We start from the raw sequence: 8,599 nt of genomic DNA on the forward strand, positions 1-8,599 counted from the left end.
TCCAAGGCTGGGAGGATGGCTCTAGACACTCAACAGGGCCTATCTCAGGCCCGGGCAAATCAACAGCTGCTTAAGCCTTCTTGGGTGTGGGTGGGTGGTACAGTAAAATATAAGCAAGTACTTAGGTTTTGCCGAGAGCGCAGGTCTTCTCTGGTTCTGGGCATGAATAGGCTGTGTGGCTGGCTGCTTCTCCCTGCGGAGACTGTGGCCAAATGCTAGTATCAGCCCACCACTGCCACTCCCGGGAATGGTGCCTAAGGGCTCCCTGGTCTTTGATCATTTCGAATTAGTTTTTCTGTATGGTGTGAGTTATGGGTCTTGTTTCATTTTTTAAAATATTCATATGCAATTATGCCTGTACCATTTTTAAAGAGACTGCCTTTTCTCCATTTAACAGACTTTGAGCCTTTGTCAAATATCAGCTGCTCACAGGTGGATGGGTTTATGTCTGAGCTCTTAATTCTGTTCATTGGTCTATGTGTCTGATGTTGTACCAGTACCAGTATGTTTTGACTACCTTGGCGGTATAATAGGCTCTAAAATCAAGTATTCTGTAGCCTCCCACTTTGTTCTTCTTCAGTAATACTTTACTTTTCGAGGGCCTTTTCCCTTTCCATATAAAAGTGGTGATTTTTTTCTCCATCTTGTTAAAAAATGCCATTGCAACTTGAGTTGGGATTGCATTGTATCTGTAGATCACTTTGGGTAGAATTGTCAAGTTCACAATGTTGAGTTTTCCTATCCATGAGCAAGGTATTTTTTGACTTATGGAGGTCCTTTTTTGTTTCTTGCAGTAGTGATTTGTAGTTTCTTTGTATACATCTTTTTATGTCTCTGGTTATTCCTAAGTACTTTATCTTCTTGGGGAGTACTGGAAATGATATTGATTTATTGATTTCCTTTTTTAATTTCGCTTTGTTGGTGTAGAGGAACCAACTGATTCTTGTACGTATATCTCGTATCCTGATACTTTGCTAAAATCTTCTATTAGTTCCTGTAGTTTTCTTGTGGATTCCTTGGGGTTTTCTGTGTATAAGATCATATTATCTATGAATAGGGATACTTTTACTTCTTCCTTACCGATTTGGATGCTCTTTATTCGTTTTTCTTGCCTTATCGCTCTGGCTAGGACCTCCAGCACAATGTTGAATAAGAATGGTGATAAAGGGCATCCTTGTCTAGTTCCCGTTCTCAAGGGAAATCCTTTCAATCTCTTTCTATGTAGAATGATGTTGGCTGTTGGCTTCATATAAATGTCCCTTATTCTGTTGTGGAATTTCTCTCCTATTCCTATTTTGCTCAGAGTTTTTATCACCAATGGGTGTTGGACTTTATCAAATGCATTTTCTGCATTGATTGATAGGCCCATGTGGTTCATTTGTTTTATTTATCTAATGGATTAATTGATTGATTTTCTAATGTTGAACTATCCCTGAATACCCACTATGAATCCCACTTGGTCATGGTGAATTATTTTTTGATAAATGTTGAATTCTATTGCCTAGAATTTTGTTGAGGATTTTTGCATCTATGTTCATGAGGGATATTGATATTTAATTTTCTTTTTTTGTGGTGTCTTTGCCTGGGTTTGGTGTCACTATTATGCTGGCTTCATAGAATGAGTTCAAGAGTGTTCTTTCCTTTTCTGTGCTCTGAAGTACCTTTAGTAGTAGTGGTGTTAACTCTTCTCTGGAAGTTTAGTAGGATTCTCCAGTGAAGCCGTCAGGGCCAGGGCCTTTTGTTGTTGGGAGGTTTTTTTTTTTTTTTGTATTGCCTCTTTAATCTCTTATTTAGTTGTGGGTTCATTTATTTTTTCTACCTTGGTTTAATTTACGTAGGTAGTGTGTTTCTAGAAATTTGTCCATTTTCTCTAGGTTTTCAAATTTGTTGGAATATAATTTTTCATAGTATTCTGTTATGCTCCTTTTTATTTCAGTTGGGTCTGATGTGATACCACCCGTCTTGTTTCTTATTCAGGTTATTTGCTTCCTCTCCTGTTTTTCTTTTGTCAGTTTGGCCAATGGTTTGTTGGTTTTGTTGATCTTTTCAAAGAACCAACTTTTGGTCTTGTTAACTCTCAGTTGTTTTTCTAGTCTCTATTTCTGTTTTTTCTCATCTAATCATTATTGTTTTCTTTCTTCTGGGGCCTGAGGGATTCTTTTGCTGCTCTCTTTCTGTTCGTTCAAGTTGTAGGGTTAATGTTTTGATTTTGGCCATTTTCTTCTTTTTGGATGTGTGCATTTATTGCTATGAATTGATCTGTAAGGTGTGTTTTTATTCTCATTTGATTCTATGAATTTGTTTATTCCATCCTTGATTTCTTCTATAACCTAGTAGTTTTTAAGAAAAGTGTTGTTCAGCTTCTATGTATTCGATTATTTTTTTCTCTCTGTTTCTGTTATTGATTTCTGCTTTTATGGCATTATGGTCAGAAAGGATGCTTTGTATTATTTTGATGTTTTGGATTCTGTTAAGCTTGCCTTGTGGCCTAAAATGTGGTCCATTCTGGAGAATCTTCCATGTGTGTTGGAAAAGAATGTGTACTTTGCTGATGTTGGGTGCAGTGTTCTGAATATGTGTATGAGGTCAAGTTGATTGATTGTGGCATTTAGATCTTTCATATCTGTATTGAGTTTCTTTCTAGGTGTTCTCTCCTTCACTGAAAATGGTGTGTTGAAGTCTCCTACTATTATTGTGGAGCACTTTTCAGTGCTGTTAGAGTTTTTTTAAATGCATTTTGGAGCTGTGTCATTGGGTGCATATATATTTATTATGGTTGTGTCCTCCTGGTGTTCTGCCCCTTTAATCATTATATAGTGTCCTTCCTTATCCTTTGTGGTGGACTTTGCTTTAAAGTCTATTTTTGTCAGAGATTAGTATTGCCACTCTTGCTCTTTTTTTGATTATCATTTGGTTTATATATATTTTTTTCATCCTTTCTGTTTTAGTTTATGTCTTTGTGTCTAAGGTGTGTCTCTTATTGACAGCATATTGATGAATTTTTTTTTTTAATGCATTTTGTCGCTCTCTGTCTCTTTACTGGTGCATTTAGGCCATTTACTTTCAGTGTAATTGCTCACAGGTAGGAGTTTACTGCTGTCATTTTGATGTATTTTTTTTTTTTTAGTTGTGTTGACAGTTTCCTTGTTCTGCTTAATTTTCTGTGCTGAGTTCTTTTACTTTATGTATTTTCTTTTCGTCTTTTTCATTATTGTTAATTTTGTGTTTGCAGAATCTTTATATTTTTCTTCTTTTTTTATTTTGATGGGTAGGCTTGTTAGCTTCCTTTGTAGTTACCTTGAAATTTATCTTATTTTTCTAAATTTAAACCAATCCTTTATTTCTTGGTATTGCCTTAACTTCTCTCCATATGGAAGTTCTATGACTACACTGTTTATTTCCTCTTTTTTGTTTTGACCTTGCCATTGTTTACATAGTGACATCTCTGGTTCCCTATTTTCAGTGTTTTAGCTTTGTTTTATTTTTGTGAATTCCCTGTCTGGGTTGATAATTGGTTGATCTGTCCTGTGTCCTAGTCTTGGATTGTTGTCTGATATTGTTGGTTCTCTAACTGGAGGACTGTCTTCAATATTTCTTGTAAGTTTGGTTTGGTTTTACAAATTCTCCTAACTTCTCTTATTGGGAAATGGCCTAATTTTGCCTTCATATTTGAGAGACAGTTTTGCTGGATATGTAATACTTGGTTGGCAATTTTTTTTTTTCCTTCAAGGCTGTGTATATGTCATACCATTGCCTTTTTTGCCTGCATGGTTTCTGCTGAGTTGTCAGAGCTTAGTCTTATCAATTCTCCTTTGTATGTGATTTTTCATGAATCCCTAGTTGCTGTCAAGATTCTATCTTTGCCTTTGGTTTTGGCAAGTTTGATTATGATATGTCTGGTTACTTTCTTTTGGGGTCTACCCTGCATGGGGTTTGTTATGCTTCTTGGATTGATATCTTCTCGTCTTTCGTGATATTAGGGAAGTTTTCTGCCAGTAAATCTTGAACAATTTTCTCTGTTTTCTTTCATTTCCCATCCCCTCCCCGTTCTGGTACTCTGATTACTTGTAGGTTTTTCCTCTTGATGGTGTCCCATGTAATTCTTAGGCTTTCTTCATTTTTTTAAATTCTTTTTTCTAATTTTTCCCTTAAATAAATTGGTGTCAAGGGATTTATTTTCAATCTCATTAATTCTGACTTCCATTGTCTCAATTCTGCTTCTATGACCGTCTATTGAGTTGTCTAATTCTGAAATTTATTGTTAATCTTTTAGATTTTTAGTTGTCCTCTCTCTATGGTTAATTCTGTTATTTTTCTTGTGTTGTTTTCCTGAATTTGTCTCTTGCTTTGTCTGTGTGTTCCTTGGCTTGGTCTGAGTTTTGTCTGATCTCTTGGAGAGCTCTGTATATTAGTCTTTTGAGTTATTTCTCAGGTAGCTCCATTGCCTTATTTTCCTTCAGAAAGTCCTGGTTCTTGATTTTGGTCACTTCCTGGAGCCATCTTGACCTGGTTCTTCATGTGATTTGATATTGACTGTTGTCTCTGAGACATCAATAAGTTATTGTATTTATTTATTGTATGTTTATTTACTACATCCTGAATTTTGTTTTGTTTTGTTTTGATATGCCCAAGTAGGCTGGGCATGTGATCTACTTTGGTTGTGGGCATCTTTGAAGCTCTCTTGTCTTGTCTCTAGGTAGTCAGAGCAGCTACTAGGTGTGTGAGCCCAGGACTCTGTTCACTTTTCTTGTGGGGCTACAGCACAGTTGTCCGAGTTGGCCACCAAATGTGTGGTGCAGACTGCTACTTATAGTCCTAGGTGTGCAGGGCTGCGTAGGGGTGTTCAGAGCAGGTAGAGGTATCTGGCTGCAGTGGGGACTATGTGTGGACCAAGGCAGCGTGCTGACAGCTGCCCCTGGGTGTCTAGGTGGAGGATGTGTCCCTCTCCCCTGGAGTGTGTAGTGGGAGCGTATTGCATCTGGTCCTTGGGCACCCAGTGCTGTTGCCTGGAGGGTCTGGGAGGTTCCACTAATTCTCAGTCCCCTGTCATGGGTGGCTAGATGGAGTGTGTGATGCCACCAGCCCTCAGACCCAAACTGTGGGTGTGTGAGGCCCGTGTTTAGGGGGCAGGGCAGTGTCAAATGTCACAAATCTTCAGCTCCCCCTTGGCTGCTGCAGTTCAAGATGGCCTTCAGTTGTATGCCCTTCTGTTTTATGGTAATGAGGACGTGCAGTCTTGAATTGACCCACACAGGTCTGAGGAGGGGTGAAGGTTGCTGCAAGTCTGTGGACCCCTTCTGCCAGCAGCTGGGTGAGGGGGCAGAGCCTTCCTCCAGCCCTGAGTTCCCAGCTTTGGGGGCATGGCAGTTGTTGAATGCTGCCAAAGTGGTATTGGAATGGAGTAGTGTGGGAGGGTGGTGAGGGGAAGGAAACACTTCTCTGATATAAAATTCTTGGATGGTGAGGGGTTATTTTGCCCCTGAATGGTAGATTAGAAGCTAACACTTAACTTTTTCAGGTCTGGTGTCACTCCTACTTGGTTCTGGAGGTGTGTGGATATTCACTGCTGCTTGGCTGCACCTGATATGGTGAACTCAACTTTAAATGATGCTTCTTGCCTCAGCCTGTGTGCACTGCACAGACTCAGCTAGCAGGGCACTGGTAGTCTCACCATCTGTACTTCTCCATTGCCTTGCATTGTCTGTCTCTCCACCTGCTACTCAGTCTGATTCGTTAGCTTTGTCTTTGATGATTACATCTCCTAGATTGTCATATATAGTTGATTTACTTGTTTTTTTCAGGTCTTTGTTGTAAAAGAGATGGCAGGAAGCATCTGCCTATTCTGCCATCTTGGCCCTCCCTCCATATCTAGTTTCTTAGAAAAATTTATAGAAGGCTCTTTTTTTAAAAAACATTTTTTGAACGACTTCAAATTCTTTGGCATTCCTCCCATTGAGGGATGGGGTTTATGTCCTCTCTCTTTGAATCTGGGTGGGTTTGTGACTTGCTTGTAGCCAATAGAATGTACCAGAAATTACATTGTATGATTTCTGAGGTTGTCAAAAGATTCATTGCAGCTCTTGCCTTTTTCACCGGTACATGCTTTTGAAACCCTGAGCTTCAATGTCTGCCACACTGAGACTACCATGCTGTGTGAAAGCCCAGGCCACATGGAAAGGCCATATATAGGTGCCCTGGTTGACAATCCCAACTGAGATTCCAGACCAGCCAGCATCAATTGCCAGACATGTGAGTGAAAATGCCTGAAGATGGTTCTAGCACCCAACCCTCAAGTCACCTCCAGTTTTCAGGTCTCCCAGCTGAGGCTCCACACTTGATGGAGCAGAGACAAGTCATCTCTGCTATTCCCTTTCTGAATTCCTGACCTACATAAAGTGTGAACCAAATAAAATTGTCACTGTTTTATGCCGTTAAGTTTGGGGTGGTTTGTTATGTAGCATTAATAACTAGAAGGAAGGCTTTTTCCTTTTTGGCTTCAGACTCTATACAATGTTTATCTCTTGTTTTTTAACGTGATTTTTGCTTTGTTTTATTCTCAAATGTCTTAACATATACTGTTTGTATTAGTTTTTTTAATATAAATAATTTTATTACAAAAAAAAATTAAAAAACAAAATGCAACATCCTAAAAGCCCCCAAATTTAATATTGATTCTAATTCCTAGGAGTTTGCTGTTCTATCATATAAAAAAAAAATACAAGTCAAGAAATTAAAGAAACCATTAAATATTTAGAAACATTCAACACTGGAAGCTTTAAGATCTAACTGTATGTAGTATCCCCTCAAAAAATGACAACCTGCATTTAAAAAAAAAGTATTTTCTTTGTGAAGAATTTTATCAGCTATACAAAAGCGTGTATAGTTTTTATACCGAAGCTAATACTGAGCTGCACTTGAATTCGCATTCTTAGTTAAACAGTTGCCTGGGCACACATACATACTCTACACTCATTATTACATGATAGCCACTTATTCTTCATCTTCATCCTCTTCCTCATTATCTTTATCTTCTTCCTTTTCCTCCTCCTCCTCCTCCTCCTTCTTATCTTCTGGTTCTTCCTCTTCTTTGAGCTTGCTTGCCTGCCAGGACACTTCTTTCCTCCTTCACTTTTGCCCTTGACACAGTATATGGCAATATCCTTCTCATATTTCTCCTTTAGCTTAGCTGCTTTCTGTTCATATGGTTGTTTTTCTTTGGCTGATTGTTCAGACCACATTTCACCCAATTTTTTTGAGGTATCCTCAATGGATAGGCCTAGGTGTACACTTTTGATCTTTGGGCAATGTTCAGAGTAGAACAGGAAGGCAGGTGGTGGTGCCTTAAGAGCACTGGGATCTTTTTTCTTTTCTTTTTTATCACCTTTGTGAGGAATGTAATTTTTCATCTCTGTGTCATAGTGGGCTTTGGCTCTTTTTGCGGTATCTTCAAACTTCAACTTTTCCTTTGCAGACATGGTCTTCCACCTCTCAGAATTCTTCTTGGAAAACTTGGTGAAATTGACAGAATAGTCTGGGTGTTTCTTTTTGCGCTCTTGTTGACAGATCTGGACGAGGACATTTTGCTCTGTGGCTTATTGGGGTCTCCTTTGCCCATGGTGAGGGACAGCATCTAGCTGGTGTGAGCCAAGGAGCTTTTCTTCAGAGTCTGGCGAAGTGGCCGGATCTGACACAGGTGCTTCCTTCCAAGGCTTTTGCTCTGGTGTGAACTGGTTTATCACTAATGCAATCCTCAGCCTCTTCTATTAGCTGTTGTCTTAGTCATCTAGTGATGCTATAACAGAAAATACCACAAGTGTATAGCTTTAACAAAGAGAAATTTATTTTCTCACAGTCTAATGGGCTAGAAGTCCAAATTCAGGGCATCAGCTCCAGGGGAAGGCTCTTTCTATGTCCACTCTGGAGGAAAGTCCTCATCAGTCTTCCTCTGGACTAGGAGCTTCTCTGCACAGGAACCCTGGGTTCAAAGGACGCGATCTGTTCCAGGTGCTCCTTTCTTGGTGGTATGAGGTCCCCAACTCTCTGCTTGCTTCCCTTTCCTTGTATCTCTTGTAAGATACAAAGTGGTGCAGGCTACACCCCAGGGAAACTCCCTTTCCTTGGATCAGGGATGGGAACTGAGCAAGGGTGTTACATCCCACCCTAATTCTCTTTAACCACAGGCAGAGATTGTGATTTATAATGCATAGGAAAATCATAAAAGGGAGGACGACCACAAAATACTGGGAATCGTGGCCTAACCAAGTCGACACATATTTCTGGGGGACGCAATTCAATCCATGACACTCCACCCTTTGGCCCCCCAAAATTCATGTCCTTACTACATGTAAGACACATTCACCTCATCGTATCATAGCCAAAGTCTTAAATCGACTCCAAGTCCAAAATCTAAAAATTCCTCTTCATCTGTGAAATCTAGACTACAAGTTAGCTACTTCCAAAGTACAATGGCAAACAGGCACAAGCTAGACATTTCCAGGACAAATGGGAGAAATTTCAGAGAAAGAAGGCATAGCAGGCACCGAGCAAGTCAGCAGAACACATTACATTAGCCCTGAAGTCTTGAAAATAATCCTGTGTT

At 39.5% G+C, this 8,599-nt stretch overlaps 1 pseudogene; it reads right to left on the minus strand.

The window, feature by feature from the left end:
* Positions 1-6,601: 6,601 nt before the first annotated feature.
* On the minus strand, positions 6,602-7,695 carry LOC100662050 (high mobility group protein B2-like; annotated as a pseudogene).
* Positions 7,696-8,599: the final 904 nt, after the last annotated feature.

Source organism: Loxodonta africana, chromosome 26 (assembly GCF_030014295.1).
Source record: "Loxodonta africana isolate mLoxAfr1 chromosome 26, mLoxAfr1.hap2, whole genome shotgun sequence".
NCBI classification, from domain to species: Eukaryota; Metazoa; Chordata; class Mammalia; order Proboscidea; family Elephantidae; genus Loxodonta; species Loxodonta africana.